General features: G+C 36.4%; 2 pseudogenes; one reads left to right on the forward strand and one right to left on the reverse strand.

Annotated features, from left to right (window-relative positions):
• The window catches only part of LOC143385791 (broad substrate specificity ATP-binding cassette transporter ABCG2-like), a 564412-nt pseudogene that overhangs the window by 131356 nt on the left and 417247 nt on the right, over positions 1-15809 (forward strand).
• The window catches only part of LOC143385784 (broad substrate specificity ATP-binding cassette transporter ABCG2-like), a 101962-nt pseudogene continuing 94983 nt past the window's right edge, over positions 8831-15809 (reverse strand).

Consider the following 15809-nt stretch of genomic DNA (forward strand, 5'->3'; position numbering starts at 1 on the left):
GAATAGAAGACAATAAATAAATCATTAACTACTGACAGCCAATCCAGGTACTTTTTAAATGTGAAATTAATTCATAGTAAATGGAAGTAAAATTTAAGAATTTCTTTTAAGGTATAACATTCTTAGGTAGGCAATTATGAGAAAGATAATCATCAAAATGGACAGAGCTACATGATTCATCCACAAGCCCCAAGGTGAGATATCCATGTCCTGCATTAACAAGAATTCTTTACCAGAACATCTGAAATGAAACAGAAAATATAACTTTATTCCTGGCATCTGTGAAATTTTGGTCAATTTATTTGCTTTTCCTTAAAGAAACCTATGGATTAACAATATCTTCAAAATTATCCCTTCACATACAATAGCTATCAGTCATTGTTACTTGATGCTATGCTAAGTAACTTGCATATAATTTCTCACTTATCCCTAAAATGTTCCAAAGGGATATAGATATCATATTCATTTAAGAGGAGGGAAAGAAGGCTTAATTCACTTAGCCAAGTTTACAATCATATTATAAACCAAATTTCTAGTGTAAGTAGAAACCAGATTCATTTGTTTCCAAGTATATAATGATACCCTCTTCAAAAACCAGAAATAGGCCAGGTGCGATGGCACAAATCTGTAATCCCAGCAGATCTGAAGCTGAGTAAGGAGGATTGGGAGTTCCACGCCAGCCTCAGCAACTTAGTAAGGCCCTAAGCAACTAAGTGATTCCCTGTCTCTAAATAAAGTGTAAAATGGGCTGGACCTGTGGCTCAGTGGTTAGTTGCCTCTGGGTTCAATCCATGGTGCCAAAAAAAAAAAAGCACAAATAATTATCAACTGATCTTTCACTGACTGCTGATGGGGACAAAGTGCTCACCCATGAGATAGCCATCCTGAAAAAAAAATTGGCTAAAAATTCTAAAACCAAAATGGAGCAAGGGCTTGTAGGCAGAGTCAAGTCTGTCAGTTGTCAGTCTAACACTGTGATGAGCATCACAGATACTCAGCTACAGGATGTTACCTGCAGACACAGAAAAAAGACTCAGACCTTAAGAACCAGCTGAAGCAGGCCAGGATGGAGCATTCCTGCACATAGAAAAGTACCTGATTCTAAAACACATGATGCAGCCACAGTTGTTGCCTGCTGCCATTTTTGTGCATGTTGGCATTTAGCAGTTCCTGAAATAGCCATGCCCTCTTTCTGCCTAGAGGAGAGATTCCTCCTTCCTCTTGTGAGGATAGCTCTTTGTGAACAGTTAGGCTGTGGTGGCTTCTGCTTATCTGTTTCCCTGTTTCCAACTACTGCGTCCTGCCCAGCAGCCTGATGGTGTGACTCTGTGTTACAAAGACACCACACCCAGATCAAACCAAGGTGAAGGGGGCCCAGTAGAGAAAACTCTATTCATAGAGGTTTTACCTGTCAGTAATTCAAAATAGGAACTTGTCTAATTATTACAAATTATTCTATGTTATTTGAACATTCAAAAGGGATTCAGGACATCAGCATTCTCTTTTCTCTCATTAATAGGCACCTGGCCTATTAGCAGCAATAATAGAAAAGTAAAATATTAAAATATAAAACAAGGTCTTTTAATTTTTTAAACCCCTGCATTTCTGTTTTAAGGACATGATGCAGAAATAATATTTACTTCTCAATTGGCTGAAATATGTGTTTCTTTCATTGAAAAACATAGCCACTGTGAGAGAATATTCCATTTCAGAACACATACACACACAAATACACACACACACACACGCACACACTCACACATGCACTACATGGCCATGGATTTTATGTATCTTCCAATGGCCTGAGCAAAAGGAAGGGCCAAAATCTTGGAGGACAATATTCACTTCATATATACTATGGCTGCCCTGAAACATCTTACTAACATGAGCTCAGCTGACATGTAGCACAGAACCCATACACTGAGAGATTAAAACCTTTGCTAAACTGTCAGAACAACCCATTTTCAACTTAAATGGTCTGAAAATTGAGAACTAAAAATTACTCAAAACTCAACTGTAAATTAAAGTCAACATGATCTTTTGAAAGGGCCCAAACATTTCTCCACAATAAGTACAATTTTCACTGTAGCAGAATATAGCATGTTCATATTGATTAGTGCACAATGACTCAATTTATGAGGGAGAAAATATAGGCTCAGAATGTTTGTTGACCTTGAAAGTTTTCATACCAGCTATAAGCCCAGGGAACTTGCTGTATCTCGTTACAGTATTATGTAAACCCCTGATGACACTGGACACAAACTCACATTACATAGTCAGGGCACTTATTGCTGGTTGTTGTATTGAGTTCTGGACAGAAGTTTTCTCCCAAAAACTCATTATGCTGCAAAGCCTATGTGACACAAAGAATAAGACATGATGATTTTAAATTTCAAAAACTTCCCAAAGAATTATCACAATGAAATCCTCAAGCTTAATCTTTAAGTATTTTTTATTTCTTCTTTTTAGTTATATATGACAGTAGAATGTATTTTGATATATTATAAATACATGGAGTATAACTTATTCTAATTAGCATCCTATTCTTGTGGTTGTACATGATGCAGAGTTACACTGGTCATGTACTCAAATACAAGGCTAGGGAAGTTAGGTCCAATTAATTCTATTGTCCTTCCTATCCCCTCTCCCTATCTTCTCTTAGCTTCCCTTTGTCTAATCCAATGGACTACTATTCTTCCCTTCCCCACTCTCCCTTGTGGGTTAGCATTCACATATCAGACAGAACATTCAGCTTTTGGTTTTGGGGGATTGGCTTATTGAGCTAAACATGATATTTAAAAGACAAACCAAGCTTCATATTCACAGTCTGTCATGGCAAAGTGATTAAAGTTATGAATCAAGAGGTCCAGAGTTGGGATGATGTTTTCAATTAACCAAGAAGAAAGACCTCTTGTTAGATGACCCTATAGCCCCTTCCATCTTCTCTCCCTGTGACCTCTACAGCTTTATAAGTAAAATGATACATTGTTGGTCATTGAAACCTGAAGACTTATTTTAATGACACTTCTTTTTTTAATAAAAACACTTACAATGAATGATAGGTGGTAGAATCTTGGTTACACTCTATTAAGACACTGTTTTCTTTGGAGTTGGTTAGCTTGCTAGAGCCAATAGAGCTGAGTGTTATATAACCTTTGTTCCTCTTATAATTTCCCTTTCAACATGATTTACAATTCTAGTCTCCCATCTTCTTATTTCCTTATTGAATGCAAACAATGTTTCACATCATTATTTCCGCTTTACTATGAGATTTATTCTCCCCACCTTTCCTCACCCTCAAACAATAGGCTGATAGAAGGAAACCACAGATGATACCCTGAACTTGTGCTAATGAAGGCTATTAGGAAATCCTCATTCACTGCTCCTAAAAGAACATTCATGGGTGGGAGGTGTCCACAGGTCATAGCAGGGAAGGGTGGGTTTTATTTTCACTGTTCCCATCTTAGAGAAACACTCACAGGTGTAGTAAGGACAGCTTACCATAAAGCCATAATATGGAATGCTGAAGTACTGAAGCCAGGGGAACTGAGATCTTCTGGTTCCAAAATACAAAGACACACCTGAAATAATCTGCACAGAACAAAATATGAATTAGAAGAGTCCAGAGATTTCAGGAAAATTGTTCAGAAGATGCCTTTTGAGATGTCTACAAACTTCTCCACATTACTGCTGGGAAGAACTCTTGAAATCCTTTGCACTTATTCTAAACATTAACCTTCCCTTACATGTGTACACCTCTGCCTGGCAAAGGATGTTCATGGTTTTAAGTTAATAAAAATAGACTATCATCTATATTATATATTCCATTTATTTAAAAGATCCTTATTGTCAATATGTTATCCTTAACTTCCTCTGTACCAGTACACAATGGAAGATTAAGAATATACTTTTCTCTTGGTATGCAAGGGAGATCAACTCCAGGACACATGCATACAGATACCCAAATCTGCAAATAGACAAGGCCCTTTATTTCACAATAGCATAGTATTTGTGTGTAATCCCAAGTAAATCCTTCATATTTAAATGTATATATATATATATATATATATATATATATATATATATATATATATATATATAATATCTCCTTTGATTTTAAATTAGCTCCATATTTCCTATAATACCTAGTAGCATTGAAATGCTATGTATATATTTTATACCATAGATATATAACTTATACATACTAAATAGTCTAGAGAATAATGAATTAAAAAGAAAAATTTTGCAGACACAGTACTTGTTTTGTAAGTTTTGTTTGTAGTCAATTGCATCTTATAATCCATAATGTATGTATTTGAAGGGCTGACTGTACTCACTATTCTAATTATATCTCTACCATGTGTTACCTCTAAAAATCTTAGAAATCTAGAAACATATGCAGAACATTCCTGAGCAACACATATCCTTCTCTACTTCCATACATCAATAAGTGTTGTTATTTACAAAGTTTGCATGTTGTATCCATGATGATAATAATAATTTGGGCTTCAGAATTGCAGGTTTCAGGTTACCCAAAGCCTAGAACTGATAAACAGAAGAATGCAGTGTAGCACAGCAGAATACATAGTGAATCTCTTCATTTTAAGCTATAAAAAAGCAGCATTGTAATGCTGACTCAGGAAGGAATGCTGGAGATGAACTAGAGGGACTGCTAAGGAATCCACATAACACTTGTCCTAACTTGTACAGGATATGTTGGGATATGCATATCAATGATAGTGTTGGTGTACCTGCATATATCAGAATTGACTTAACAAGTGCCTGATACATAACATGGCAATCCTGAGTGAAATGCAATTTCATGACTAGCTGTTAAAATTCTACATGGAAACCTTTAAATAAAAAAAATCAATTAGTATCAAATAAAACAAAACATCTTATTTTATTGAAGTATATTTTTGTTACAGTACATGATATAAAAACAAAACATCGCTTTTTTAATGATATTCATATTCATATTCATCTCCAAATTCAGAAACAGAAGAACTCAACTTTGGCAATAGTATGTACTAAGCTATGCTGGAATGGTTAAACCCAAATGAGCCCCAATATTATGGATAACTATAACTCAATAATAAACAATTCTTAATAAGAATATGTGCTCCATAAATGTCATTGAAAGACATCTTTTCCTTCTGTAGGTTGAGCATGTCTGCATCACTGACACAGTAGTGGAGGGAATGTGATAATTTGTTCAGTTTTTCTGTTGATTCATCTAAGTGAGGGCAAGATTTAGGAGCATGATATATTAAGCAACTTTTTTAAAAGCATAAAACAGAAATATATTAATGTAAGAGATTCTCAGTAACCCACACAACAGGTGACCTGATACTATGGACTTTAGAATTTTCCAATAAATTTTAAAACGGTTTCAAAATGCAAGAGGCATCTGGCTAAACCCCCTTAAAACACATCCCAGGGAGCTTGAGTTTCACCTTGGGGAGTAGTGAATCCAACCAAACCACCTCTGCTGCTTACATAGCTAGCAGTTCTCTAAAACCAGCATGAAAGGCAGGCAGATAGCTATGTGTTTTGTGAGGGAATCAGCCAATTTTTCTGGGTTTTGAAGTCCCAACCTATGAAGGTTTTATATGTCACCAAGAAGTCCCTTTTAAAAGCTCATTAGTAAGTACATGGGGCCAAAGTAACTACATTAGAAACTGGCAAAAAAGGCTGGATAAGAGGAAGAGAAAAGTTGCACATTCTCTAATGTAAACTGTATTTCAATATATAACCTCCTTGAAGCATCAGAGATCCACCCCACAATCCTCAAAGCTGGTTTTACAGGACAGAAGGTGAAGGGGCAAACAAGGGGAAAAATTCTGTCCCAGAGAAGCACAGTTCACACTCACCAGCATAAAAGTAAAATAGGTGTCCACAACATTTCCTTGTATAGAGACTTTGCTATAACCTGCTGCTAAAGCCAGGGTCATGGAAATGGATAAAAAACCAAAGATAAGGAGGATAAAGGTCATGACAAAGAAAGTCTCCGTCCGTGGCTTTGATCTTTAAAGAAAAGAAGGGATGAGTCCAGCTGGTGTAGCTCCCTGTGTACTTGTAAATATTTATTGTGCAAATATCAGGATAATATTACGCAAACAGTAAGAGAACAAAAAAAAAATCATCCTCTGTCCTAACACCCTGGGTCACCAATTTCATTATTTCCCATATCTGAGAGGGGGTATCACTAAGTCCTCATAGACAAATTGCCACATGACTCTGTGATTGCGAATAGGGCTGTTAAGTTCTTAAAGTAGTTTATAATTATCATAAGCTAATGCTTTGTGTCATATGATCTGAAGATTTGGGAACAACTGCAAAAACACTGATAGGAGTTCAGGGCTCCAGATTGCATGAATAATTCTTATCACATACATATATTTTGAAAATGGAAAGTTTAAGCTCCATCAATGATTCAAACTCTATAGTGGGTTGCTAAAGAAACTTTTGTTGTGTGTGAATATACGTGTTTGTGTGTGTGTTTGTATATATGTATCAGTGAAAATTATGGAAATGATAACTCAATGAGTCTAGGGTAAACCCAGAGTATAATTCACAAATGATATAGTCCACTTCATCAAACAAATAATTTCATTAAATCAAAAAACCTCAAAGTCATCACCTTTATGTAATTAGAAAAGTAAACATGAAGAGAATATAAGTGTATAATGATTTCTTATCTCTATATATATGTCTCTACAGATATTAGAGGTAACACTTCCTATTGATATTTTATCTCTATATTGAAATATATACAGAGAGAGAAAAAAACGTAGAAAAAGGCAATAAATATCCTGGCTCCTCTAACACAGTTTCAAATAATTTTATAAATTTGGACCATATTTGTGTAAAACACACAGTATCTGTATAGTTTTATAAGTGGAGATAGGTAAATTACCATTTTATAAGTAGTTTTAATAGTTCAGTTGGGAAAAGTCTAGAAAAGAGTGTCCTCATTAACCAGCTATTTATAGAGTACTCAATAGACAAATGCTTTCTCCCTTGTAGATTGCTTTGCCATTTGGGGAACAAAATACATGTTTGCAAACAGAAGTTAACTTCTCCACATATCCAAAAGTAAAGACACATTTTCTTTGTCTTGTTGCTTACCGGCCATGAAGTATAGTGTATAAATAAATATAAAACTTGTCAATATCATCTCGAGTAGTAAATCAAGCAAAAGACTTCCAAAGAAATAAGATGACACTCTGTAATACCCACTGATGGACTCATGTCTATAGAATAAAAACATACACCACACAGGCCAGGTTAGTTTAAAAAGGCACAGCCCAGATAAGATGCTGTTCAGACTCCTGCTGCCACCAGGTCTAACCCTGCAGCTGCCCACAAGCTCTGTGCTCATCCCGCCATGTCCTTCCCCATCTCAGGTGCATCCTCTCTGGGACATCAGCCCCATGCTGTGGACCTCTCTCATGACAGCACTTCCTGCTTCCATCCCCTCTGGCCCCACATCATGCCTCCAGGAACACAGTCTGCATTTCCTCACTCTCCTCAGAGCCTCTGCTTTTCCTCTGAGGCTAGCTCACTGGAAAGGGCTAATCTCAGTGGTAAAAGAGGCTTGATAAAAGAGGCTTTTCTGGCTTGCCTTGGCACTCTGGTGCATGCCTGTAATCCCGGCTGAGACAGGAGGATTGCAAGTTTAAAGCCACCCTCAGCAAAAGAGAGGTGCTAAACAACTCAGTGAGACTCTGTCTCTAAATAAAACACAAAATGGTCATGGGGAGGTGGCTCAGTGGTCAAAAGCCTCTCAATTCAATCCCCAGTACCCCTCCCCTCCAAAAAAGAAGCTTTTCTTCTTCCCATCAGTGAATATGAAGGTGAACTTGTTTTACTGATGACAAAGAGAATCTCCATCCATAGCTTCAATCCTTAAAGAAAAGAAGAGATGAGTACAGCTGGTGTAGCTCCCTGTGTACTTGTGAATATTAATTGTGCCAATATCAGTATAATATTAAGAAAACAGTAAAAGAACAAAAGAATCATCTCTATCCAACATAGATGAAGATCCCAAAACCTCTTTTCAAATCTGTTCTTATGTTGAAGCAAGAAAATGATCATTCCTTTCAACAAGATACCCTTGTCACATACCAAACCTTAATCTTTGTTATTCCTAATGCCTCTCTTTCCAAATTCCAAACTCTTTCACCACTACCTTAATTCCTTCCCTCTGTGGTGATCCCACTCCTGGGCGTGTAGGCATGGGCAAATCTCCTCCATCTTTGCAAACTACAATGAGCAAAACCATCCTGCTTTTTCCTGTAAGGCTGCCCTCTGGCTCTCTCCATTCTTTGATCCACTCAGGACTGTGCTTGGCCACATACTTTGTAAACTTCATATCCCATCTCCAATTTGATACTTGACACTTAAATATCTATCAAACTTCTGAATTTTCCTAGAGAGGGGCTTTATGACCTATTACTTTCTCAAAACCAAAGACAATTCTCAACCCTTTTATGCCTCACTTTCTCTGCAAAATGGGGACTTGCTGACCACACCCAAACCTTGATATTTTTTTCCCTTAGTAGCAGACCTCATGTGCTCTTGGTTTTCCACTGCATTGAAGACTGCTTTTTCTCAAATAATATTGGTGAACTATATATACTTCAAAAGTTTGTGTTGTACAGGTAGACACAATTTTAATATGACAATTTTAAACATAAGATATGGGAAAGAAATGAGAAGAAAATTAATTTTCCAGTTATCCCCATTATGAAATCATTGGCTCAATTCTGGATGTGACCAGTTTGCCCACCAGGCTGCAATGCCCCTTCCCTGAACACAGTCCAACTCACACAAACTGCTTCTTCTTGATCGTGAAGAGATCCACTGCCAATGTTCTTCTGCGACAGAGGTAGAGCATCAGGAAGAAGAGCATCAGTGCTCTGTCGAGAGAAAATGGGAATAAAAGCAGCTCAGTCAAATCAGAGCTCTTAGGTTGGCTTCTTCCCTCAGAACTCCTTCCAGAAGTAATATAAAATCAAAGACATTTTAAAAAAAGTGTAAATTTTCCATTTAAACAGACAGGAATGCATCACCCCATCAGGGCTTTCCCTGAGTGTCCTCAGTGGTACCCTGGTTATTCCACACTATAGTACATATTGAAATTTCTGTGTGGACTGCTGTGCACTGACTTGTATTCACTAAAATTCATATGATAAAGAAATAACCTCCAATGCAATAGGACTGGGAGGTACATTTTTAAATTTTATGTATTTATTTATTCATTTATTTATTCATTTATTTTGTAAGAAAATGACAGTGGAATGCATTACAGTTCATATTATACATATAGACCACAATTTTCATACCTCTGGTTGTATATAAAGTATGTTCACACCAACCCGTATCTTCATACGTATACTTTGGATAATGATGTCCATCAAATTCACCATCATTTCTAACCCTATGTCCCCTCCCTTCTCTTCCCACCCCTCTGCCCTATCTAGAGTTCATCTATTCCTCCCATTCTTCCATCCCTACCCTACTATGAGTCAGCTACCTTATGTCAGAGAAAACATTTGGCACTTGTTTTTTGAGATTGGTAACTTAAGTAATGAGGTTTAGGCAAGGTCATGAGAGTGGAGCCCCCATGAAGGGACCAGTGCCCTGGTAAGGGCAAGAAACCCCAGAAACTCTATGCCATGAGAGATGCAGGGTGAAGGCGCCATCTATAGGCAAAGTGGGACCCTCCCAGGAGCCTACTGCTGGAAGGGAGCTCTAAACCCAAACTCCCAGACTCTACAACTGAAACAAAACAAAGCTTTGTCCTGTAAGTCCCCGAGTCTGGTGCATTGCTGTGACAGCCTGTGCTAACACTTAGGTTATAAAATGCTTTCACCTTGAATTTAACTCACAAAAATCCTGAGTATCATTCCTAATGTATGAAGAGAAATTTTAAGTTAAATAGAGCTCCAAAGGGTTAAGGTATTCAATTCAATTTGGTTTTGAAGTGAAGTAACAAAAGAGTAAAAACATGTGGTAAGAAAATGCCAGAACTACACAAGAGCACCAGAAAGCTTGGACACCTTCCTTGATTTGGAACAACCACCTTCTTATGAGGTTTCCAAAGTGATAAAAAAATCAAATTGATGTTAATTCATAATAAAAATCAATTTGATCACCTGTGTAAAGACTGTTAATATGTATAGCAGTAAAATAATTGAGGGTTAGCAAGAAAAGTGTTCAGCTAGTTTATATTTCAAGTGAAATAAGGATTTCATGGGAGTTTGCCAACATGCTTAAAACATGGGCTTCCCTGCCTAATCAGACACCTAAACTGATATTACTATAAACATGTAGAGAGAGGATATATGTACACCATTTAAATTGCTTAAAAACAAGAGAAAGTTTTTCAAATGTAAACACAAGTGAACAATTTCAACTGCCTTAAAGAGTTTATAGAAAAACTTTTTATTCATGCACATGAGAAGGTTTATTTGAAACCTATACATCATCATGCTTTCCCAGCCTATATCCATGTTATAAAAACAGCTATCCTCCCTACAAGCAGTAAGTACACTTTACTTCATTCAGATGTGTGTGTGAATGTGTACTTTCAATTTAAATAAACACTCTACATCACCTCAAATCACCCACTTAAGTCCATCCTTTTCCACAACAGCCTCTCATCAACAGAAAATTATGGTGCAGCCTGGCTTCACTAGACAGATATTTATCGCACCTAAGAAATGAAGAACTAAGAGTTCAGGCTGTTTTAAATATGAAAGTTCAAATGGAAAATAGTCAGGTCCAAGAGACAAACAGCCAAATAAGTTTTAGTACATAGTAAACCTAATATCAAGCTGAAGGTCCATGGGGAAACAATGGAATAGAAGAAAAATTCAATTAAATTTTTTTTCTCACATTTAACAATACAGTAATATTCATAATTCTGAAAAAAGAAACAGTAAAATCCCTTCTAAGACAGAAGATGATTTACTTCATAATAAACAGGTTTTTATTATGAAAAATGTTTAATGCACTCAATGGTTTTTAAGGGGGCAATTCATGTGCCATGTATAAATACAGATCAGATTAATTTTATTTATAAATTGACAAACCATACTCAAACATTTGTGGGGCACAAAGTGAAGATATACTTCAAGATTCAATGCTAGTTGTGTATGGTGGCTCATACCTGTATTCTCAGGCACTCAGGAGGCTGCATTAGGAGGATCACAAGTTCAAGGCCAACCTCAGCTATTCAGGGAGGCCCAAATCAACTTAATGAGACTCTGTCTCAAAAAATGAAAAGGACTGAGAAAAAAACATCCCTAGAGAGTAAAATGTCAAAGAATAATAAAGTGAGTCTATTATGGAGATCCATTACTTTTAAAGTTTATATACTTTAATTTTCATCATTTTTATGGTGAGAACATTTGGAGTTTATGCTCAGCAATTTTGAATTCTACACTATAATTTACTGCATTTACCTGTTCAATGTATCTCAAAAGAAAGAAGATCCTATTCTTCCTGCCTTCCTGAGATTTGTACCTTTGACCTTCACATACACCATTCTGGCATACACCATTTTACTCTGTCTTTAAAAGACTAATAGTGTCAGAATTTACATATAAGCAAGAACATGTGGCTTTTGTCTTTCTCAGTCTGGATCACTTTACTTAGCATAACATTCTCAATTCAGTCTATGGTCTCACAAATTTTAAAATTACTTTTCCTGTGGCTGAACAGCATTCCCTGGGGCATTCACCCATTTTCCTTGTCTGTTTGTTAGCTGACAGACTCTTAGATTGATGTCCAAATTGACTGTTGTGCTCAGGGCTACAATGAACATGGGAGAGCAGATCCCTCTTCAACTGATTGACTTCAAATATTTTGTGTGAACACCCTGAAGTGGGATTAATAGATTCAATTAAAAAAAAAGAACATCATTTTCCTAATTTTTTTAGCTGTCACAACAACATATTAAGGCTATAAAGTCAAAGTGGCTCAGACTCTACACAAGATTCAAACCCAGTTCCTCAGTTACATAGGTAAGAGGAATTGCTAAGACACCATTTGATTCCAAGAACAGTCCTAAACCACTGGCCTTCACAGCAATGTCAAATGAAGGATGGATATTCCTGCCCAAAGAAAGTTCTAACCCCCTGGTTCCAGAGAAGAAGCTGAGACTTCATTTTCTTATCCAAACAGTCATCACTAATCACCTGATCATCCAAAGCAGAGGTAGATGAACCACACACACAGAGGCTACTCTCACATAGTCCAAATATTCTAAAAAAAAGTAGCTAATCAGAGTCAAAAATGCGAATTAAAATAATGTTAGTGTCCAATTTCTCCAGAAAACATCTGAAGAAATGACTACACTCATGTATTTCTCTGAAGTTTTTGATGAAAAGCTGTGGTGGTCAGCTTTTCACTTCTTTCAAACTGCAGTTGATGATAGATTCCTCAACACAGTCTTCTTGCTGCACAGTATACAGGTTTCATGGACTCAAAACCCTGTGATTCTGCTGAGCTTTGTTAAGAAATAGCATGTACACAGGGCACAAACACTATCAGTTGTAAAAAAACAAATCCAGAGATCTCTTCCTGAAGAAGGTAAAAAAGTGACTTAACTCTGGAAAACAGCTGTAATAGTCATCTTTTTGTAAGAAAACACCATCTACTTCAACAAAAAGGAAAATTCACTTTAATAAATAAATTTAAATAAAGAATTTTCTGGTTATTTTTCATTCACAAAAAATTTGCCCGTATCCAGAGTTCACTTCAGGCTTTTGGTATGCATCTTGCTGCTCAAACACAGGAGACTTTTTAAAAAACTGACATGTTGTCCTTTTCTTTTTCTTAGTCTTTTTCTTTCCTCCTTCCCTACCTGTGGGGATCAAGATTAATACTATTTCTACTCTGGGACGGTTGTCATGTCCTTCAATTCTTGGGTTTAATTCCCAGTACAAAAACAAAAACAAAACAAAACACCATCTAATTATTTGGATCAGGATCAGCATCTGGGACAAAGACCAAGCTCCACCATTCTCAACAGTAAAATGGGGATGAAACCACCCATTCCTCTGGCCCTTGGGAGTTAACATTAGCCATAGCTGTCAAGCATGAAGCTCAGTACCTAGTGAGAAGTGCTTCTGTATACATGAATTGTGATGAGAACTATGAATTCTGGAATATTGAGAATCTATGTTTAGAACATGAGCCAGCTGTTTAAAATGACACCTAGGAATAAGAGTTTTAAGGGCACATTATGAATGAAACTAGAAAGGAGCACAACACTAATGTAAGTGCTTTCCATGCAGACTTAGGAACAACTGACTCCCATCCATACATCTTACACTCCCAAGTCATACAAATACCAAAACTGAGGAAACTGTCTCACAAACCACCAAAGAAAACAGAGCAAAAATATATTTGAAAATCAAAAGCATCTCAGAATAAAAGGCATTATGAACTGAGTGCAAAAAAACCCTCACAAAATGGAATAAAATATTTATAAATCATATATCTGAAAATGAATGAATAACCCATAACTATAAAGAATTCCAATCATTATCAACAACAAAACACCCCAAAACCAAAGAATGCAACTTAAAAATTGGCAAAGGACTAAAAACAAACATTTCTCCAAAGATCATGTGGATCTCTGTTATTTGAAAACAAAGTAAGTTTTTGTGAGAATGAGAAGATATTGTAACTTTATGTGTTGCTGGTAAGAATGTAAAATGCAGTAGGAGAGGCTTTGGCAGGTATTCATAAAATTACCACATGACCCAGCAATTCCACTCCTGGGTATCTGCCCCAAATGACTGTTGAAAGAAAGATTCAGACAAGTGTGTGCCCACCCATAGCAACATGACTACAATAGTTCAAAGGTGTAAGCAACCCTGATTTTCAGCAATGGATGAGTGGATAAATAAAATGTAGTTTCTACACATATATTATTTGGCTTTTAAAAAAAAGTATAACGCATGCTACAACTGGAAGAAACTTAACGAGTTTATGCTGAGGAAAATAAGGCAGTCATGAAAAGACAAGTATTATATGGCTTCACATTGATAAGTTTCCTAGAATGGCCACATTCAGAGACAGAAAGTTGCCAATGGTTGCAGAGTTGGCAATGATGAGTATGGGTATTTACTCTAAGGCAGGTTGAAGATTCCACCTGAGAAGATAAAGAAATGGTCGGCAGTTGGATGGTGTTGACAGGTGACAACATAAATGGACATTTTGGCACTAAACTGTGCACTTCAAAAGGGTTAGGATATGTCCGTGATCTGTAATTTACACACATTCTTACATATGAGAAACCTAAAATTAACTCTTCCATTCACATTTCAATACACTATCTGATCCTACCCCATAATAAAACAGCAATGTTTACCCTGTATTGTCATAAATTCAAGTTCTGAATGAATTTTCATTAGATTCATCAAAGTAAGAGCATTTTCACAAAATTGAGATTCAAATTTACTTACCTATTTCGGATTTTAGTACAATCATCTCTCAGCAAAAGGATAATGGTGCCTGTAACCAGTCCCAAAACCAATGTGACAATTATCTTTTCAAAGAGAAAAATGAAAATTAGAAAGAAAAAATTTCAATTACAGGTAAAACTTTTTATTACATAGTCAAATCTCTCCACTGAAATACACACTTTAAATGGATTCGCCAGAGTAACTGGGGAATTATCAGAGAGTAGTTATTATTAGAACATTTTCTAAATTAAATTGAGAATGTCAGGATTCTGTGTTTGGGGTACTGACAGGACAAGAGAGCAGATGACTAGACGAGATAAGAATCTTCCCAGTGTCTACCAATCTCTGTCCACAAATACCATCCAGGGTTGCTGTGTGAGGAAGGCATATGAGGGAGATGTTTTGGGAACAAAATAAGAATGCTGACATAAAATGAATTTTCAACTTTCATGCCAGTGAATGTGCGCAGCTTTAAACTTCAAGAGATTCAAATTAAAACAAGATGACTTTACTCTAATTGTGAGAAATAAAGGAAATTTGAGGACTCTGGATGTAGCTAAGCAATAGACTGCTTGCCTACCATGTGCCAGACATGGGGTTTGATCCCCATCACTGCAATGGAAAGAAATACATAAAAATTTAAATGTATCAAATTCTAAGAAAGGAATTTTGAATGATAAGGAAGAAGTGGACTGCACCTAGCTAACATGTGGGGAATCCCCACCTGCACAGGAAAAAAATGCATTGTCACTGTCACCAAAGTACTTGACCAGATGGGGTTACCCAAATCCTCCCATTACCATCTCCACTCATATTTCTTGTCTTTCATTCCCAGCCAATGAGGCTTACAGATAACTTGACGCACCTGAGCTGCCAATTCTTTGCCTTTCCCACCCATCTTCACCTTCTCAGTCTATATACCTCCCAAAGAAAATGGAACAATATTACCTTTCCTCTTAGAATAAAAACTCTCTTAAAGGTGCTTCAGTTAGCAAAAGATCAGGGTTACATTAGAACATATTTTTTGTAAGGAATTCTTATAATTATATGTGAGCTAAATATAATAATACAGAAGATAGGAATGTAAAGAAAATACCTACCAATTATCTTGCAATAATCAAAGTTTAAAAAAATATCTCAATATTACAACAGTATCAAGCCATGAACTAATTGGTAATGGATACTTGGCAAAAATGCAGGCAACATGCAAAGAAAAGAACAATGAATTGTAAAGAATAATTTGTAAAGACCAGACTCTGGAAAGAAGATTAGTGAAAGGTTTCACCTATGAAATGTCCTTTACTAATAATACAAAAATTTGGA

This window comes from Callospermophilus lateralis, assembly GCF_048772815.1.
Source record: "Callospermophilus lateralis isolate mCalLat2 chromosome 8 unlocalized genomic scaffold, mCalLat2.hap1 SUPER_8_unloc_1, whole genome shotgun sequence".
NCBI classification, from domain to species: Eukaryota; Metazoa; Chordata; class Mammalia; order Rodentia; family Sciuridae; genus Callospermophilus; species Callospermophilus lateralis.